This window comes from Mus caroli, unplaced genomic scaffold (assembly GCF_978045245.1).
Source record: "Mus caroli unplaced genomic scaffold, Mus_caroli_1 scaffold_56, whole genome shotgun sequence".
Lineage (NCBI taxonomy): Eukaryota > Metazoa > Chordata > Mammalia > Rodentia > Muridae > Mus > Mus caroli.
Window position 1 is genome coordinate 323,540 of NW_028227311.1, and position 6,276 is coordinate 329,815.

Genomic DNA, 6,276 nt, shown 5'->3' on the forward strand with positions numbered 1-6,276 from the left:
AATAATAAAAATTGTGTGTCCTTTACCAAAAACAGAAGGGAATGGAGGTGGTACCCCTGCATGTTTGTTGTCTGCATGTCTACTTCCTTGTTCGGTCACTGGCTTGCACATTGACACTTTGACCTCATTAAGATGAAAGGCGACCTTTTTGTGGCAGCAAAAAAAACCTCCCTGGAGGTTTGGTGGCCTACCACCTACACAAGCTCAGGCACGGAAAATAAATTAATAAAGATCTCTGAAACACAAATCTGGGGCTGGTACTAGCTGGCCATGGAATCCTATACACACACATGGAGTATTAATTTACAAGCAGCTACATCATTATCTGTGAGGGAGAGAGACATGAAAGAGTTTCCACAGCCTTTTTATTGGTGGTCAGGGTTAGGATTTCTTGTTTATTTCTTTGTTTGTTTGTTTGTTTGTTTGATTTCATTTTTTTTTTTTTTGAGACAGGGTTTCTCTGTGTAGCCTTGGCTGTCCTGGAACTCACTTTGTGGACCAGGCTGGCCTTGAACTTAGAAATCTGCCTGCCTCTGCCTCCCAAGTGCTGGGATTAAAGGCGTGCGCCACCACACCCGGCTCATACACACGTTTTTTTAAATATTTTTTTATTACGTATTTTCCTCAATTACATTTCCAATGCTATCCCAAATGTCCTCCATACCCTCCCCCCCCCCTGTTTTCTTAAAGAGAGAATTTCAGTAGACCTGAGGCAATTGTGGACCACACCTTTAGCCTCAGGAGGATTTCTGCATTCAAGGTCACCCTGGCTTACAGAGTGACATCCAAGTCAGCCAGGGCTACACAAAGAAAACCTACCTGAGAAAAAAATAATAATTGAAAGAAAGAAAGAAAGAAAGAAACAAACAAAGAGAGAGAGAGAGATTGAGAGAGAGAGAGAGAGAGAGAGAGAGAGAGAGAGAGAGAGAGAGGAGAGAAAGAGAGAGGGAAAGAAAAGGGGTGCTCCACCACATCTGGCTTCCTTGTTTATTTCTAAGAATCCTTGGAAATATGATTTCTTTAATCTGTGTACCCAAGACTAACACACACACACACATGCACACAAACATGGAGTGAGAGAGAAAGATAAGGAGGTATGACAGGAATTTTACTTTACAAAAAAAGAAAAAAGAATTAGAAAAATTTAAAGAAATTATACAGAAGCCCACTTGATGTCAAGTAACAGTAATCACAGCAGAAATATTGCACACACACACACACAGACACACACACAGAAACACACACTGTCATTAAATCCAACATGCCTTCATGATCAAAGTTCTTTAGTCAATAGTACTAGAAGGAACATGTGTCCAGGGCTGGTGAGATGGTTCAGTGGGGAAGAGCACTGACTGCTCTTCCAAATGTACTGAGTTCAAATCCCAGCAACCACATGGTCCCTCACAACCACCAATAATGAGATCTGATACCCTCTCCTGGTGCGTTTGAAGACAGCTACAGTGAACTTATACTAATAAATAAATCTTTTGCCTGAGCAAGTGGGCTTGGCTAGAGCAAACAGAGGTCCTAAGCTCAATTCCCAACAATCACATGAAGGATCACAACTATCTGTACAACTAAAGTGTGTACTCATATACATAAAATACATAAATCTTGAAAGAAAGAAAGAAAGAAAGAAAGAAAGAAAGAAAGAAAGAAAGAAAGAAAGAAAGAAAGAAAGGAAGGAAGGAAGGAAGAAGGAAAGAGAGAGAGAGAGAGAGAGAAAGAAAGAAAGAAAGAAAGAAAGAAAGAAAGAGAGAGAGAGAGAGAGAAAGAAAGAAAGAAAGAAGAAAAGAAAAGGAGAGAGACACAGAGACAGACAGAGACACACAGAGAGAGAGACAGAGAGAGAAAGAGAAAGAGAGATGGAAAGAAAGATACTTTCAGAAAAAAAATTAGAAAGAAATTACACACAAGCCCACTAGATGGCAAGTAACTGCAATCCCAGCAGAAGTATTGCACACATACACACACAGAAACACACACAAACTCTGTCATTAAATCCAACGTGCCTTCATGATCAAAGTTCTTTAGTCAATAGTACTAGAAGGAACATAAGTCGGGGGCTGGTGAGATGGTTCAGTGGGTAAGAGCACCGACTGCTCTTCCAAAGGTACTGAGTTCAAATCCCAGCAACCACATGGTGGCTCACAACAACCCACAATGAGATCTGATACCCTATCCTGGTGGGTTTGAAGACATCTACTGTGAACTTATACTAATAAATAAATCTTTGGCCTGAGCAAATGGGCTTGGGTAGAGCAAGCAGAGGTCCTAATTTCATTTCCCAACAATCACATTAACGATCACAACCATCTTTACAACTAAAGTGTGTACTCATATACATAAAATAAATAAATCTCGGAAGGAAGGAAGGAAGGAAGGAAGGAAGGAAGGAAGGAAGGAAGGAAGGAAGGAAGGAAGGAAGGAAGGGAAGAATGAAAGGAACATATGTCAGTAAAATAAAAGCCAGAACCTTTTCTGCTTTTGTTTTCTTGATCCTAGAGATAGGGTTTCTCTTGGTGTAGCCCTGGCAGTCCTTTCTGGAACTATCAGTGTAGGCTTGGGTAGCCTCAAACTCACAGAGGTCCTCTCTGCCTGCTTGCCTGCCAGCCTCTGCCACCCACACAGCCTGGCAGAAGCCAGAATCTCTTTTTCCCTCCTATTTATATATTTCTTAGTTTGTTTGTTTGCTTGCTTGCTTGTTTGCTGTTATTACTTTTAGTTTTCAATGTAAGTGTGTGTGTGTGTGTGCTGCCTATATGACTACATGCCAGAAGAGGGCACCAGAACCTAGGACAAGTCACCATGCACCCCCTGAGAATTACTTTTTTTAAAAAAAAAAAAAAGGAAATTCTAATCACAGATATCTGTGGGGCTGTCAGAGTGCTTTATAAGGCTTACTGTAAATAATAAAAATTGTGTGTCCTTTACCAAAAAACAGAAGGGAATGGAGGTGGTACCCCTGCATGTTTGTTGTCTGCATGTCTACTTCCTTGTTCGGTCACTGGCTTGCACATTGACACTTTGACCTCATTAAGATGAAAGGCGACCTTTTTGTGGCAGCAAAAAAAACCTCCCTGGAGGTTTGGTGGCCTACCACCTACACAAGCTCAGGCACGGAAAATAAATTAATAAAGATCTCTGAAACACAAATCTGGGGCTGGTACTAGCTGGCCATGGAATCCTATACACACACATGGAGTATTAATTTACAAGCAGCTACATCATTATCTGTGAGGGAGAGAGACATGAAAGAGTTTCCACAGCCTTTTTATTGGTGGTCAGGGTTAGGATTTCTTGTTTATTTCTTTGTTTGTTTGTTTGTTTGTTTGATTTCATTTTTTTTTTTTTGAGACAGGGTTTCTCTGTGTAGCCTTGGCTGTCCTGGAACTCACTTTGTGGACCAGGCTGGCCTTGAACTTAGAAATCTGCCTGCCTCTGCCTCCCAAGTGCTGGGATTAAAGGCGTGCGCCACCACACCCGGCTCATACACACGTTTTTTTAAATATTTTTTTATTACGTATTTTCCTCAATTACATTTCCAATGCTATCCCAAATGTCCTCCATACCCTCCCCCCCCCCCTGTTTTCTTAAAGAGAGAATTTCAGTAGACCTGAGGCAATTGTGGACCACACCTTTAGCCTCAGGAGGATTTCTGCATTCAAGGTCACCCTGGCTTACAGAGTGACATCCAAGTCAGCCAGGGCTACACAAAGAAAACCTACCTGAGAAAAAAATAATAATTGAAAGAAAGAAAGAAAGAAAGAAACAAACAAAGAGAGAGAGAGAGATTGAGAGAGAGAGAGAGAGAGAGAGAGAGAGAGAGAGAGAGAGAGAGGAGAGAAAGAGAGAGGGAAAGAAAAGGGGTGCTCCACCACATCTGGCTTCCTTGTTTATTTCTAAGAATCCTTGGAAATATGATTTCTTTAATCTGTGTACCCAAGACTAACACACACACACACATGCACACAAACATGGAGTGAGAGAGAAAGATAAGGAGGTATGACAGGAATTTTACTTTACAAAAAAAGAAAAAAGAATTAGAAAAATTTAAAGAAATTATACAGAAGCCCACTTGATGTCAAGTAACAGTAATCACAGCAGAAATATTGCACACACACACACACAGACACACACACAGAAACACACACTGTCATTAAATCCAACATGCCTTCATGATCAAAGTTCTTTAGTCAATAGTACTAGAAGGAACATGTGTCCAGGGCTGGTGAGATGGTTCAGTGGGGAAGAGCACTGACTGCTCTTCCAAATGTACTGAGTTCAAATCCCAGCAACCACATGGTCCCTCACAACCACCAATAATGAGATCTGATACCCTCTCCTGGTGCGTTTGAAGACAGCTACAGTGAACTTATACTAATAAATAAATCTTTTGCCTGAGCAAGTGGGCTTGGCTAGAGCAAACAGAGGTCCTAAGCTCAATTCCCAACAATCACATGAAGGATCACAACTATCTGTACAACTAAAGTGTGTACTCATATACATAAAATACATAAATCTTGAAAGAAAGAAAGAAAGAAAGAAAGAAAGAAAGAAAGAAAGAAAGAAAGAAAGAAAGAAAGAAAGGAAGGAAGGAAGGAAGAAGGAAAGAGAGAGAGAGAGAGAGAGAAAGAAAGAAAGAAAGAAAGAAAGAAAGAAAGAAAGAGAGAGAGAGAGAAAGAAAGAAAGAAAGAAGAAAAGAAAAGGAGAGAGACACAGAGACAGACAGAGACACACAGAGAGAGAGACAGAGAGAGAAAGAGAAAGAGAGATGGAAAGAAAGATACTTTCAGAAAAAAAATTAGAAAGAAATTACACACAAGCCCACTAGATGGCAAGTAACTGCAATCCCAGCAGAAGTATTGCACACATACACACACAGAAACACACACAAACTCTGTCATTAAATCCAACGTGCCTTCATGATCAAAGTTCTTTAGTCAATAGTACTAGAAGGAACATAAGTCGGGGGCTGGTGAGATGGTTCAGTGGGTAAGAGCACCGACTGCTCTTCCAAAGGTACTGAGTTCAAATCCCAGCAACCACATGGTGGCTCACAACAACCCACAATGAGATCTGATACCCTATCCTGGTGGGTTTGAAGACATCTACTGTGAACTTATACTAATAAATAAATCTTTGGCCTGAGCAAATGGGCTTGGGTAGAGCAAGCAGAGGTCCTAATTTCATTTCCCAACAATCACATTAACGATCACAACCATCTTTACAACTAAAGTGTGTACTCATATACATAAAATAAATAAATCTCGGAAGGAAGGAAGGAAGGAAGGAAGGAAGGAAGGAAGGAAGGAAGGAAGGAAGGAAGGAAGGAAGGGAAGAATGAAAGGAACATATGTCAGTAAAATAAAAGCCAGAACCTTTTCTGCTTTTGTTTTCTTGATCCTAGAGATAGGGTTTCTCTTGGTGTAGCCCTGGCAGTCCTTTCTGGAACTATCAGTGTAGGCTTGGGTAGCCTCAAACTCACAGAGGTCCTCTCTGCCTGCTTGCCTGCCAGCCTCTGCCACCCACACAGCCTGGCAGAAGCCAGAATCTCTTTTTCCCTCCTATTTATATATTTCTTAGTTTGTTTGTTTGCTTGCTTGCTTGTTTGCTGTTATTACTTTTAGTTTTCAATGTAAGTGTGTGTGTGTGTGTGCTGCCTATATGACTACATGCCAGAAGAGGGCACCAGAACCTAGGACAAGTCACCATGCACCCCCTGAGAATTACTTTTTTTAAAAAAAAAAAAAAGGAAATTCTAATCACAGATATCTGTGGGGCTGTCAGAGTGCTTTATAAGGCTTACTGTAAATAATAAAAATTGTGTGTCCTTTACCAAAAAACAGAAGGGAATGGAGGTGGTACCCCTGCATGTTTGTTGTCTGCATGTCTACTTCCTTGTTCGGTCACTGGCTTGCACATTGACACTTTGACCTCATTAAGATGAAAGGCGACCTTTTTGTGGCAGCAAAAAAAACCTCCCTGGAGGTTTGGTGGCCTACCACCTACACAAGCTCAGGCACGGAAAATAAATTAATAAAGATCTCTGAAACACAAATCTGGGGCTGGTACTAGCTGGCCATGGAATCCTATACACACACATGGAGTATTAATTTACAAGCAGCTACATCATTATCTGTGAGGGAGAGAGACATGAAAGAGTTTCCACAGCCTTTTTATTGGTGGTCAGGGTTAGGATTTCTTGTTTATTTCTTTGTTTGTTTGTTTGTTTGTTTGATTTCATTTTTTTTTTTTTTGAGACAGGGTTTCTCT